At 42.7% G+C, this 15,420-nt stretch overlaps 1 protein-coding gene across 1 annotated transcript in view; it reads right to left on the minus strand.

The window, feature by feature from the left end:
* Positions 1–12,326, minus strand: part of LOC146577056 (NACHT, LRR and PYD domains-containing protein 3-like) — a 200,072-nt gene extending 187,746 nt beyond the window's left edge. Inside the window, exons 1-2 of the mRNA XM_085268117.1 lie at positions 12,056–12,326; positions 11,884–11,950 (exon numbers count right to left, since the gene is read on the minus strand). The gene's annotated coding sequence lies outside the window, so the exon portion shown is untranslated. The remainder of the gene's footprint in view (positions 1–11,883; positions 11,951–12,055) is intronic.
* Between the last annotated feature and the right edge of the window lie 3,094 nt (positions 12,327–15,420).

The following is a 15,420-nucleotide window of genomic DNA, read 5'->3' on the forward strand; positions in this document are numbered from 1 at the left end:
AGGGTGAAGAGAAGAGGGGACAGCACAGTTCCCTGTGGTGCTCCTGTGCTGCTGACCACTGTGTCAGACGTGATGTCCTTCAGCCTGACGTACTGTGGTCTGTCGGTGAGGTAGTCGGAGATCCAAGCCACCAGGCAGGGGTCCACCTCCATCCTGTTCAGTTTTTCCTGAAGCATACAGGGCCGGATGGTATTAAAGGCACTGGAAAAGTCAAGAAACAGTATCCTGACCGTGCCTTTTCCCCCATCCAGGTGTGAGTGGGCTCTGTGTAGGAGGTACAGGATGGCATCCTCCACTCCGACACCCGCCTTGTATGCAAACTGTAGTGGGTCCTGGGCATGTTGTACCTGTGGAGGAGGTTGAGGAAGAGCCGCTCTAGAGTCTTCATAAGATGTGACGTCAGTGCCACCGGTCGGAAGTCATTCAGCTCATTGGGCCGGTTCTTTTTGGGGACCGGGACGATGCAGGATGTCTTCCATAGGGCGGGCACTCTCCCCAGTCGCAGACTGAGGTTGAAGACTCGTTGTAGCGGCTCCCCAAGTTCAGCAGCACACGCCTTTAGCATCCTAGGACACACCTTGTCTGGGCCTGCTGCCTTTCTGGGGCGAAGCTTCCTCAGTTGTCTCCTGACCTGATCCACTGTGACACTGGGAGATGTTTGGGAAGAGGGGAGGGGGGGAGATGTCTTGCTGCTGAGAGAGGGATTGGAGGAGGGGGGTGTCATGGTGTCAGGAAGGGGGGGAAGCGAGGGAGGTAGGAGAGTGGGGATTGGACTCTGTAGTGAAGGTGAGGGTGGGGGGGTTGTGGGCTGGTCAAACCTGTTGAAGAAGTTGTTGAGTTCGTTTGCCTTCTCCACAGTCCCCCCCACTGTGCTTTTCTTGGTGTTGTGGCCTGTGATGGTTTTCACACCATTCCAGACCTCCCTCATATTGTTCCTCTCCAACTTCTGCTCCACCTTCCTCCTGTAGGTGTCCTTTGCTTCCCTCAGGCAGCGTTTCACCTCCCGCTGTGCTGCCTTCATCTCCTCCTTCACTTTGCTCCTGAAAGCCTTCTTCTTCATGTTGAGGACAGCTTTGACTTCCTGTGTTACCCACGGTTTGTTATTAGGATAACACCGTACCGTCTTAGCAGGGGCGACCGTGTCCACACAAAAGTTGAGGTAGTCTGTAAGACAGTGTGTCGCCCCCTCTATGTCCTCACCATGTGGGCTCAGGAGCACATCCCAGTCTGTGGTGTCATAGCAGTCTCTCAGAGCATCCTCCTTTTCTGGGGTCCATCTCCGGATGGAGCGCGTTGTGACAGGCTGCCTTTGGACGAGGGGTGTGTATTGTGGCTGTAGGTAAACCAGGTTGTGGTCTGACTTCCCTAGTGGGGGGAGGGGGGTGGCTCTGTATGCATCTCTCACATTAGCATACAGTAGGTCAATTGTCCTGTTGCTCCTTGTGGGACAATTCACAAACTGGTGAAAAGCAGCCAGAGTAGAGTCCAGTGTGGCATGGTTAAAGTCTCCAGATATAATAATGAAAGCCTCGGGGTTTTGTGTCTGAAGTCTTGCTGTGACTGTGTGTATTTTCTCACAGGCAGCTGTTGCGTCGGCCCTCGGAGGGATGTAAACATACACACAGATCACATGACTGAACTCCCGAGGTAGATAATATGGCCGCAAGCTAACAGCTAGCAGCTCCAGGTCCGGACGGCATACCGAAACTTTAACGGAGACGTGTCCAGGGTTACAGTATCTGTTGTTAACGTAGACAATGAGTCCCCCACCTCTGCTTTTTCCGCTGGCCTGCGTGTCCCTATCGGCTCTCACGGGTGTGAAACCGCATAGGTCTACGTTAGCCTGCGGCGTTAGCTCGGTTAGCCACGTCTCCGTGAAGATAAACAAGCTGCACTCACGGTATAGTCTGTGGTTGTTCAGAGCGCACAGTTCGTCAATCTTATTCTGTAACGAGTTCACGTTGCCCATGATCACTGTCGGGATTGATGGTTTGAATCGCCTCCGGTGATCCGCTCTCCTCGCTCCAGCTTTGCAGCCTCTGTAGCTCCTCTTTAGCTCGGCCGGGATGTTGTGTCGCATGCCGGTCTGTCCCTTTGTTTTTAGTGCCAGCAGCTCCGCTCTCGAATAGATGAAGGAACTGGTTCCAGAAGTTTTAAAAAGTGCATTATCCATCTTGTATCGCTATATCTAAGAGGTATAAGTAGAGGAAGGTGAAAAAAAAGTTTGAAAAGCCTAGTCTAAAAAGTTAAAGTTAACAAAAAGGTGCGGTGTTGCAGAGCTACTTGGAAAGGCTGCCGTCACTCCAGCGCCATCTTGATGATGTCATCTTGATGACTTGCATGCATAACAGTGAGCTTTCCTTGCAGGAGCAGTTTTGTCTTAGTTGTGAGCTTTTCTTGTACCGGACTCTGCGCCCTAATTTTAGTGTCAGACCACACATTCAGAGTATTCCATCAGAACCAACCACGACGCAAGAGGAACACTGATGACGTGCAACCCCATGACCCAATCTGGGGCAGTGATGTACCAGCGGAGTTCAAGTTGTGGACCACCAGACAGAAGGTCCTGCACTCACGGTTCCCATGGGTCGGAACTGGAAAAAACACGTTAAGAATTGAGACTCTTGACTACCGATTTGGACTTTTCCTGAACAGCTCAACAAAGATAAATAAGGCTCAGAATGAGGAAATCAACGCGATCAGAATAGTGGTCATGCAACACAGGGTCGCCCTGGACATGATTCTCGCTGAGAGAGGGGGCCTCTGTGTCTTATTCAACACCACTTGTTGCACCTATATCCCGGACAACGTGCACTCCTTGACCATGACCACCGCCCTAGACAAGTTGCGACAACTGAGTAATGCGCAGCAACAAGACTATGTCACGATCAATGAGGACTGGCTGACCTGGCTGCTGAGTGGCAGCTGGAAGACCCTCGTGATAAAAGGACTCGTACTGATAGGAGTTCTGCTTCTATTATTGTGCTTGTTTTCTACATGTATCCTACCATGCATAAGATCCATGATTGACAAAATGGTACAGGCCACAGTAATTACCTATGTTGGACTGCCACTAGAAGATGAATCGGATGAAGAAGATTTAGTATAGAAACACACACACACATACTGAATGATGCTACAATTGAAAATGTTATAAGCAAGTGATTGTTGGCTGATAATAAAGTATGATTAAGTGAAAAATATTAACATCAGGAGGGGATGTTAAAGAAGAAACGCTTTTATGAGTTTTATGTTGCATTAAAGTATATGTTCATATTTTACTCTTAATAGGAAAAGAACAAAATGTACTACTCGCTCTGTTTATAGAAAGAGGAAGTTCACCCTATGACATTTATACGAACTTAGACACACACACACACATATATGCAAAATTAGAGGAAACTGCTATGCTTGTTTCACCCTGCTATAAATAATAAACGACTACTGCAGCTCGGTGTGAGTCCTCTCTGAGCCCTCACCCGTGCAGCACGTTAACCGTCTCCAAGTGTCTCAGTGTTGTTTATTCACCTGTTTGATAACTGTAAATCTCTGACAAGAGTTTATTTATATCATCTTCACGTGAACACATTCAAGAACATCACAGATGAAGAAACATTAAAAACTTCCACACTACATGAAGCAAGAAAAATAGTTTATTCCTTTATGTAGAAAAAACAGAAACATCAAACATCTCCAAGACTCTCTTTGAAAGAACTAAAAACCTTTGTTCTCATGGTCCAATCATGAGTGAACTCCCCGATGAAGCCTTGTGTGCTAAAACATGTCAGAGTTTTAAAGGTTAAACATGAGTTTCCAAAACGTTTTGCTGGAGAACAATGAACTATTTGACTGAGTTTCAATCATTTACAGACGAGCAAAACCAGGACAGAGAAAAAAGGACAAAACTGACTCAGTAAAAAACAGAAAAGAAGATCCCATGTAGATCTGTATTATGTAGAAGTTCAGCCCAGCAACCAGTTCAGTTCAACACAAGTTTAAATGATTCTATCTGAACTCTGTGGAGCCTGATCTCAAGCTTTTTGAGTCTGACACAGAAACCAGAGGATCTTTCTGTGTCTTCAGATTCACTGTGATCCAGTGATGGGAGTGATTTCAGCCCTGAGTGATCGCGCTGATGTTTGCACAGAGCAGACAATGAGGTGAATGTTTGGGCACATTGGTAACAGTGAAACAGTTTATTAGTAACGTGGGATCGTTTGTGTGCAGAGTATGAACTGAGATTCCTGAAGCTCTTGTCACACTGGTCACAGCTGTAGTTTCCTTCTATGTGTGTTCGTTCATGACTGTTACGATGACCTGAATGCGAGAAGCTTCTCTCACAGTGTCTGCACTTGTGTGGTTTCTCTCCTGTGTGGACTCGTTTGTGTGATTTAAGGTCCCTTGCAGTGGTGAAGGATGACCCACACTGATCACAGAGGTGCTTTTTAACCCCACTGTGAATCAGTTCATGTTGTTTTAACTCACTTGGTGTGGTGAAGCTTCTCCCACATTCTTTGCAGTATTTCAGTTTGTCTCCAGTGTGTCTACGTTGATGTGTTTTAAGGGCAGCTTGCCAACTGAAAGTTTTTCCACAGAGGTCACAATGAAAGTCTTTCCCACCACCACAGTGATGACAGGGTTGAGAACTGGATCCATCTGTGTCGCTCTGCTTCTAAACAAAGACACAAAGACAGTGTAAGTCAGTCCTTCAACATTTGTATCCTGAACGTCGCCTGAAATAAAGAGCATCTCTGCAGACGTCCAACTACATTTGACTGTTTCAGTTAACACACTCAGTTTACTGGGCTGCAATAACTACAATACTACCACCATAATACTACAGTAATACTAAAATCATAACTGAAAGGAAAATCTGAATAATCACTCAGAGCTGCTTTTCCATGCAGTAGAATTGCTAACATGCTAACACAGTTTAATGAGCAGAGTTGTTCCAAACAGTCAGGCTAAAATGACAAGATAACAATATAAATACATACCTCACAGTAGCTGCACTTGTAGAGTCTCTTTCTGGTGTGGATCTGTTGGTGTCGTCTCAGGTGACGTGGAGATTTAAAAGTCTTCTCACACAGGTCACATTGATAAGGTCTCTCCTCAGTGTGGGTAAACATGTGTCGTTGTAAGTCTGTGTGAGTTATAAACTCTTTGCCACACTGTTCACAGCAGTACACATCATGTCTGTTGTGAATGCGTAGGTGTGTATTTTGGCTCTCTCTCTGGCTGAAAGTTTTTCCACAGATGTCACAGCTGTATGCCTTAATTCCAGAGTGGGTAACTAGATGCCTCTGTAAGTGGCTACTGTTAGTAAAAGCTCTGCCACACTGATCACAGCTGTATGCCTTAATTCCAGAGTGGGTAACTAGATGACTCTGTAAGTGGCTACTGTGAGTAAAAGCTCTGCCACACTGATCACAGCTGTACGCTTTAACTCCACTGTGGATGAGTTGGTGTTTTTTTAGGTAACCCTTCCTGGAAAAAGACTTTCCACACAAGTCACAGCTGAACGGTCTCTCTCCAGTGTGGATGACCTGATGCTGTTTTAGTTTAGCCCTCACAGTAAAACCCTTCCCACACTCGTCACAGCTGTATGGCTTAATTCCAGAGTGGGTAACTAGATGCCTCTGTAAGTTGCTACTTTGAGTAAAAGCTCTGCCACACTGATCACAGCTGTACGCTTTAACTCCACTGTGGATGAGTTGGTGTTTTTTTAGGTAACCCTTCCAGGAAAAAGACTTTCCACACAAGTCACAGCTGAACGGTCTCTCTCCAGTGTGGATGACCTGATGCTGTTTTAGTTTATCCCTCACAGTAAAACCCTTCCCACACTCGTCACAGCTGTATGGCTTAATTCCAGAGTGGGTAACTAGATGCCTCTGTAAGTTGCTACTTTGAGTAAAAGCTCTGCCACACTGATCACAGCTGTACGCTTTAACTCCACTGTGGATGAGTTGGTGTGTTTTTAGGTGACCCTTCAAGGAAAAAGACTTTCCACACAAGTCACAGCTGAACGGTCTCTCTCCAGTGTGGATGACCTGATGCTGTTTTAGTTTAGCCCTCACAGTAAAACCCTTCCCACACTCGTCACAGGTGTGTTTTTTCTCTCCCTTTCTTCTGTGAGGTTTGTCGGCCTCCTGAGAGCGCTGACTTCTGGCTCCATGTTGGTCCTGCAGTGACAGAGATACAAACAGAGGCAGTGAGTGAAATGCAGTCGTGGAACAAACTCAACCTTCAAACTCCATTAACACTAGTTTTAAACCTGAAGGTGGAGCGTGGCACCAAACACCTTAAAGGTCTCTTATCCCCACCTGCTGGTAGTTCTACCACATTACATCCAACCTGCTGTTAAAGATAATTCATGACTGTTCAAAGACTAAAATCATGCGCACACACACACACACACACACACACACACACACACACACACACACACACACACACACACACACACACACACACATTATTTTATAATTTAGATTATTTTGTTGTTTCCTATTACATATTTCTATAATTTGTATAGATTTATACAGAATTATTCAGTGATAATAAATCCTATGTTTGTTTATTCTAAAGGAACCCCGTTAGCTTCCACAACTGATGTTGCTCGTCTTCCATCAAATACTCACATAAAATATTACACAATAAAGTGGATTCAAGATATCCACATAATTTCACTCTTACATCCACAGTGAGGTTTCACAATTGTTCAAATATAAGCAATCAATAATAATAATAATAATATCAATAACATTGAGGCACATTACACAAATTTCAAAAACAAATCATGTCTTACAATATTTACAACAACTAAAAGCTCTGTAAATCGGCTTTTAAGTGTTCATTGAAGTTTTGAATAATTCTCTAATTTTATAAGGCAACTTATTCCACTTAAAAGTTGCTCTAAATGTAACAGTTTTACAAAACGTTACTTTTAACTCGAGCATTTACTAAATTGCAGCTTGTTGAAAACTGTGTAATATGATGATGTATTTCATCTGGATACTGCAGCTGAGCAGAATAAATGTGGTGTGTTTAACAGAATTGCTTTCTTTAGAACTACAAGTAAGCCATAGAATATTTTAGCCTGTACAGGAAGCCAAGAAAGGTTATTATGCATGTTATCAATATTAGTATAGTATGAACATCTTCACACTAATCTGGACGCCTTATTCTGGACTAACTGAAGTCTGTTAAGATCTGTCTTATTAGCTGCTGACCAAATGATTGAACAATACTCCAGATGAGACATTACTAGTGCATTAATGACATCTTTCATAATGAAGAAGTGATACACAAAGAGCATTTCATAGCCATAGCTATGCCTTGTCGGCAGAGTTATGTGACATTAGTGATGTTTGTACTTTCAGCGTTAACTTGGTTTTAAAGCCTTTAAAATATACGCCGTTCAATAGTCGACCTTAATCTGACAGAGAATGTGATGATTTTGTGGATAATTAAAGTCAGTCATATATCCACAAACACAACAAGCTGAAAGTCAGTGATGCTGCTCGGTTTGCAGTCCTGAACATCACGGCACAAGCAGGATTTACTGCACTGTTAATGTTAGCTGTGTTATATTGCTGCCTCTGTCCGGTGGTGTCGAGCCAAACGCACTTTAACGTGTGTTTGAACGAGCTGACGGTTCACTCGTTAAGCTGAAAGAAAGATGCTTTAATCACAGCAGTCACACATGTGTCCACTGCACCATCTGGAACTCTTCTTGTTTACACTCGTAATAACACAAACACTAAATCCTGCTTCTCTGGTGCTGTTGTGTAGCAGTGTGTACACCTGAGACTGTCACCTGTCTGTCTGTCCTGCACTCTCTCTCTGTTTCTTTCTCTCTGATTGTGGAATAAAAGTATGAACATGTGTTTATAAGTTACACTTGTGTTTGAATCCTGCAGCTTATCACACATTTGATTTCCATGTGTGACGACTGCAAGTGTCCAGAGTGAGGACAGACTGAGGGACCCACTGCTGCACATCATCTGTGAGGCTTTGCACCCCTGATGATCCACCAGGACAAACTCAGCAGTGTGTGAGGAAGAGGAGGAGGAAGAGCCAGCAGCAGCTGACAGATGGAGAGAATAGACAGACTGTTCCCTGTTTGTGAAGGACTGCTAGGAAAGTTTAACATAACTGTCTGTGCTGAATCAGTCTTATTAGGTAATGTTCAAATAATGTGATCATCCCAGTGTTTTCAGTGTGGGAGAAAGTACTCAGGGCCTTCAAGTTACACACTATGAAAGGCAGCAACAAGTTTAATGTTCAGAAACCTAAAGTCTGTATCAGCAGCAGGATGGAGCTAAAAATAAATGTTGGTTTCAGTTCTATGAAGCTTTGAGTATTTTGGATCAGTAGCTGCTGTGTTTGTTGCATCATATTGCTGTAATTGTTTATATGCTTTATATATTCTGAGCTAAGTTGATCTATAGTGTTACATCATATTCTATAAGGATGTTATGTGTTTGTAGACTTTCTGCCCAGTTTGACCCATTTAGCAGAAGTCAGCCTGTTTAAGGCTCTGATATCTATTCTGTGTGACTTACAGCAGTTATGACATGGTCTGATTTTCTCACCCAATAAAGGAATATTTCATATATCAGTCTACTCTTCATTCTATCAGACACAGTTATCACAGCTCCTACATTTGCTTTTTACACATATATGTAAGCACTGAGCCACATTTAGTACCAACATATTAAATGAACAATATTTGTCTCTTATATATGATACATCTGTTTACACACTGTCACAGATACTTGTCTGTGAGTGAAGTGATTAATATAATAACTATAATATTGGCCATATTATATTTACATTACCACAGTGAGATGACTTTAGTCTCATGAACAACATCAGCTAATTGTTATTTACAGCTAATCTTAAACGACTGTTCAGCACAGAAATGAAGCCCAACAATCATGTTTCACAGTCCTGTGGTCTCAGCCTCAGATACTCATCAAATCACACAGAGCTCATGTAGAAACAAATGAACTAAATATGTTCTCCTTCATTTCTGTCAAACAAAGCTGTATGAAACGTTTCCAGCTGTTAGTATCATGGTTGCTAGGCAACCTGGGCAGCGCGACGGAGGCTAGACGTCCCATTTCACGAGCCTCGCACTTCGGCCTTAGCGGTCTTTGAGTACCCTTGAGGACTTTAAAGCTGCAGAACCTGAATCGGGATACAGCCATGATGATCTCCAGCCTCGTGCTCGCCAACATTCTCACCTGAGTTAAGAAGACGATCACTGAAATGGTCTCAGCAGGTCCTTTGATGACAGCAATGAAATGCAGTGGTAAGGCTTTTTGGGGATTAAGTTCGTTTTCATGGCAAAGAAGGACGATGCAGTTCATCTGATCACTCCTCATAACATTCTGGAGTGCAGGCAAAATGCTATTATAAAAACTTAAGCAGCAACTTCTCCAGGTTCCAATATTTATGCAATTCTCAAACCTTTTGGCCACGACTGTATAACCTCTTCTGAAGTTTAGTGGATATTATACATGGTTATGCTCAGGATGTGTCGCCCAGTTTCCACTGGAAACGCCTTTTGGTTAAACTGTCAGCGAGGAATTTGCATTTGCACTGTTACATTTTTATATAACTTTAATGCACATAAACAACAGCTGCTTGTTTCAGTGAAAATACATTGATGGGTTTTTAATAAAGTTGTGCAGCTGTAAAGTATTTTGTCTGCTGTCAATTCTATCGTCAGCTACATCGTTATGGCAAATGTTCAAATGTATATGGTGATAAATATCTTTGGTCATATGGTCCTGCTCTGTCTGTCACCTTCTGTGTTGAGCTCATTGTTTCCTCTGTAGTGGCTGAGCTGAGTCCAAGTAGCTGAAAATGTTCCTCTGCTGCTCCGTCAGACTCTCCTCCTCCTGCTGATCAGCTGGGACACAAAACAGATCTTTGTTAGGCTCCACACTGCACTGAAGAGTCAAAGTGTCTCATATGTTCATCTGACAAGTAAAAGAACACATTTTTGTTTCCCGAGGTGGGCAACTTGTTGGAAACAAACACAAAAGGTTTGAGCACTGATACCTGCCATTGCTGGCATTGAAAGATGCAACGCCAGCAATGTGGATTGTCAAGACTCAAACCAATCATCAAGCAAAGACAACAGGGATCATTTGTTTCTGTTTATTTAGCATTCACAGCATTTGTAGTTGCCTTCTGTGCAGGGGAAGTCCACGCACACTGTGTGGTACCGCCATCCGCAGAAGGTGCATTCAACCTCTGTAAGAGAAACGAGATTGTCTGAGACTGAAATGATATTCACTAAAGAAGTGGTGATTTGTAAAACTTCAAGTGTATGATAAGGTGAAAACAAATACACAACTGCATGTCATGTAGTTGAAGGTTTTTTTTCTTTTGGAAGACCGGAAAACACTGAAAGTTACAAATTAGTCCTTTATTTATCCAGGTAAAAAAAAAATCTCATTGAGATTAAAAATCTCATTTCCAAGAGAGACCTGGCGTCATGGCAACACAAGTCACATACCACACAGGTATATAACATTTAAAACAAACACAATATCCCAACATGTGTAACAAATGTATTGTGCTTGAAACAAATTCAGAATAGGTGATAAAGCAGCTGCACATGTGTGTCACGAGTAAATCTGGCTGTATAACAAACAGAAACAAGTGATGCTGCTGTCTTTGCTCAATGGTTGGTTTGAGTCTTGACAATCCACATTGCTGCTATCTTTCAATATGTTGAATGCACCAGTGTAAGTGCAGCCACTCAGACTCAATGTGTTCATAGAAACAGGTGCAGATGTGTCACGAGTTCATCCAGCAGTAGCTATGGCACTTGGCCACAGGGGGCAGCAGTGGACTGACCTGCATTCGAGACTGCTCCAGCTGCTCTGTGACAGTCAGTAGATCTGCTACAAATTGCAGATCATATGCAAGTTTTGGAAATGACATTATAAATATTCCTAACTTAGCCACGGCAGCATTGTTGATGTATTACCTATATACTACAAATTATTCCACCTGCTGAAAAGTGGATCTAATGTGGGCGGACTCACACTTAGCAAATAAACCTGTGATGTGAGAATGTAATCAAACTGTTGATCAGAGGCAAAGTAATTTAAAGTTTATGATGCTATCGTCTAATGTTAGCTGACATGATGTTAGCTTGTAAACTTATGTTGTTGTCTGGGTCTCATGTCTGATCTGATGATAATAACTGTGACAACACAGAGATTAAATAAAGGACGTTGGTGGGACTTCTTATGTTAGAACTATAACTTCAGTTAAGGAGTGAGACGTAAGGTGACAAGGAGAATGAAGAGAATGAGAAAGAAGTAACTGGGAAGAGAAAATGAAAACAAAAATTTGAAATGATCAAATTTGTGTTAACAGATGATGGTGATTTTAAAAATTCAAGTAATTTAAAGGTTTTATCCTATTTGCTGTTGTTTTTTTCATATTCTTCTATTTGCAAGAGGTTATTAATAAAACAGGTTCTCTTTCTGGTTTCTCTTTTTGGACGCACTCTCTACAGCTTATCACATCCAAAATGGCGGATGTCAAGTACAAAACCTCGACAGAAACAATCAGCAAGAATTTTAGCATCAGTCCAAAATAAAACTGTCCAACTACAGAGTTTTAAAATCCAACTAAACTATGAACAGAGATCTTTTACAAATAGGCTATTGATGAGATGACAGTGGTAACAAAAACGTACACATCCGCGCACACAGACAAAATGGCGGGAGAGCGTTTAACGGTCGACCTCATGAGTCCGTTACCGTGAACTATGGAGCGGCAGATTTGTGCTGGAACTGAGCTGCACACAGCTGATGTTAGCCAGGAAACATTACACACTGCTAACGTTACCTTCACACGGAGCTCCACACGGAGACGATCAGCGTCAGGCACAAACACCAAGTTCAGAAAAGAGGAACTTTGAGCAGGAAGGAAAGAGTCAGAGCGGCGTTTGAGGACACGTTTACAACCACGAACATCAGAATCTGTCTGTGCTGCATTCAAGTGCAAGTTGGAAACTCACTAATCTCTGTCATGTTGTCCAAAGATGATTTATTTCTGCTGGTTTTCTTGTTTGAAACACAAACATGTGTCAGCACTTTGTTGTTCTTCACCCTGCAGCATTTGAATATTTCAGGAGTAAACTGATCATAAATTCATGAAGTCATGACTGAAAGTGCAGACTGAGAGTGGATCACATGATGTTTGAGGTGTGTCATGTGACATGTTCAGTATTGTCACACATGTCTAGATTGTCCCTGATATCATAGCTGCTCAAACACTGATGATTATATTTGAAGAATTATTCCTGATGGCAGCAAAGTTTGAATGGAGCTCTCTGTCTGTGCTGATTTGTCGCCCTCTGGAGGTCAAAGCACAAACTGCATGATGTCACTGTAACCACCACGGTGACAGGAAGTGTTTTTAAATGATGAAACATGTCAGTGATGCTGATAGTGTGTTCATCACAGACGTTCAGGCTTCGTGTTGACATGAATCAAAGTTAATGTCATTATGGACCAAGGACAGTACTCTGGGTCTCCTGCAGAACAACTCGAGCTGTGATACCTGAATGAAGAGCCTCTGCTGCTTTAAAGAAGGAGGCTCGAGGCAGCGGTGAGGTACAGACCAACCAGCTTTTATTCAGCAACTTTAACAGAAGGATCAGAAAAATAAATCTATACAGCACAGTGATGCTGACTGAAGCCACAGCATTAAACTAAACAAGCATCTGATCATCTTTAACAACATCTAATAAATAATGACAACTATTTAATCCTGTATTTCCTACAATAAAGCCTGTTCAGATATTTGTTGCTGATGGAAATGTAAAAGGCTCCCAGGAACCAAAGGACAAAAACAGAGGCAACAGTCACAGCTGCAAAGGATCCCCTAACACATAAACTGGTTCGAAGATATTTTCTAGCTCTGCAGAGGAGCTTGATTGCACGGACAGTAAAAAGTGGATTCAATAACAGCAGCGAGCGCTGAGTGATATAACGGTGCTGCGAGCAGCAGTGCAAAGGCTCACACAGAGACAGCAGCTACACTGTGTGTGGATGTGATCCACAGTCACAGCTGTGGGTTTCAGTCAGTGTGTCTCTAACTTCATGGTCACATTTCAAAGCTTATTGCAGCCAGAAGATGTTCAAGTAAAAGATTTATTGCTGTACTCGTCTACCAGGATAACAGGAGGTTCATAAAGCTGTGTCATACTTCAGCTTTCCATCATGGAGTAGTAGTTGTGTCCCTTTGTGTTTATTAGTGTGTTCACACGTCTACTTTAACTTCACTCTGTAATGAAAGGATTCAAATCACTGATAAATACATACATGCTGACTCTGAGTCTCAGTGAAGGAGGAAAGGATGGATGAAGGCAGCCTAGTGTGGGTCATGTGTGTCCAGCAGTCATCCAGGGCCTGGATCCATCTGTAACAGGAAGACAAAGTCCAGCCTGTAATCATCCTATCAGGCACAGCGTTTCCATCCAGCATCCTGACGACGCTAACAACCCGTCAAACGTCTCCTCTGGTCCACAGAAGTCACACTTCCTGTGTCATGTTTACCTTTTTAAGTGTGCTATTCAAGCCTGTGTGACCAACTCTGACTCTCCAGATTCCATCCTGGTCTCTGCTGCAGCTTCTTCTACACGACTGTTTTCTGTATAATAATATCTGCCTTTCCCGTCTCTGTCCCAGTGTGCCTGCCACTCGTCCTTCATCTTTACCTTCATTATACTCTTCACCTCACTTTTACTGTATTTTATAGTCAAACCTGCACGACTTCTTCTTGCTGCACCTTTTTAAACTTATCGTCCTGTTCATTGCATCAACACCGATATTCACAGGGAGCCATAAGAAATCCACTTCTATCCCTCTGTGTTTGATTCTATACAGTAAATGAAGTATATCAAAAACAATATGTTGCCTAGAGTCTGAAGACATATCACCTGTGCTCACTAGCACGCTGCTAGAGTCCCAGCAAACCACATACCTCCATATTAGTGCGTCCTCCACCCAGTTCAAGCCAGTAACATCACTACCAGCTCCCAGTATAAACTGCCACATCATCTGTAATTCTTTTACTCATCACCAAACTTATTTGTGGGAGAACAAATGCAGCAGCCGTTCTTTTATCTGACAGTGTTGACGCATCAGTAAATATCCTCACATGACCTGAGGACTTTCCCACTATATGAACCTGCTTTTAGTCGCCCCTCCTCCCTCGCCACAAGCTTCCTTTACAACATAACTTATAAAAAACAACTTTATTGACAATCAGCAATAACAATTACAGACAGTCTAGAAGAAGAATCACATGATCAAGGAGCAGAAGTTTATGGTTTTAATAGCTTTTACATTTTGGGAAAGTTTTAAAAACATTGTTGGGTTTTCTTTCTAAAGCGTTGAAAGGACGGCTTTGCATCAGAACAGTAAGATCAGCAAATGAATCCATTAAAGTTCTTTTGCCTTGTTTGCAAAAGAAGCCAAACAACATTTGTGTTACAAAGAGAGACTTCAGAACAGATCAAAGATCACAAACATCAGGCACTGATGGAAACAGCCAAACACAGAAACAGAGGCACCAGCAGGTGAAGGAGGCCTGTTGTAGAAATGACTCTGAGTGCTCAGGTAGAAACGCATGAAGAACCAGTGCGTCTAATATTTGGAAACCAGTCTGTGTTTGAGCGTCCTGGATGAAACACAGATCATGTTGCAGAGCGAGGACGTCGTCTTTCCTCCCGAGTGTGTAACTACAGGACGTGTGCAGAAGGTTTAATCGTCCTCCTGACAGTTACTGATGAACGAGTCCTTCAGGGAGGCTCCAGGATCACTGTGGCTTTTACCAGCTGCTGCTAAACTGAGAGGTGTTGCTGCTTCATGTGTGAAGATGTTTGCATGGCTTTAACAGTGCAGACGTTCCTCATGTGCACACATTTCATATGTTTTATTGTGATGTTTAGTAACATCTGCTTCCCTCCTTCAGGCAGACGATAAAGTGAGCTCAGCCTTAAACATGTGGAGAGAACGTTTGACCGACAGTCCTGGGACGACTGCAGAACAATGGTTTGTTTTTAATGATAAAGTTTCATAATGGAAATAAATGCTGAGCCTGTTTCATGATGTTGGCCCTGCAGCATCAGGCAGGATTAATACTGTAACAAACGTGTGTCACAGTTATAATGACTTTAAATGAAGACTTGGGTTGGATGGAGATGTCAGCTGGATTTGTGCTGACTGTCACTTTAAATGTTTTCTGTTCAGCTTCTAAATCTACTTTTGTATAATGTTTGCTGAGTTTTGCACTTCATGACGCTTTTAAGAAGAGCCAATAAATCCTGACTTTACACAAAAATAAAGGTTTAATGTGTTTAGTGTGACAGTGGAG

This window comes from Mchenga conophoros, linkage group LG3, assembly GCF_057382185.1.
Source record: "Mchenga conophoros isolate Kocher_MC1m ecotype Shallow Benthic linkage group LG3, M_conophoros_male_GT1.1, whole genome shotgun sequence".
Lineage (NCBI taxonomy): Eukaryota > Metazoa > Chordata > Actinopteri > Cichliformes > Cichlidae > Mchenga > Mchenga conophoros.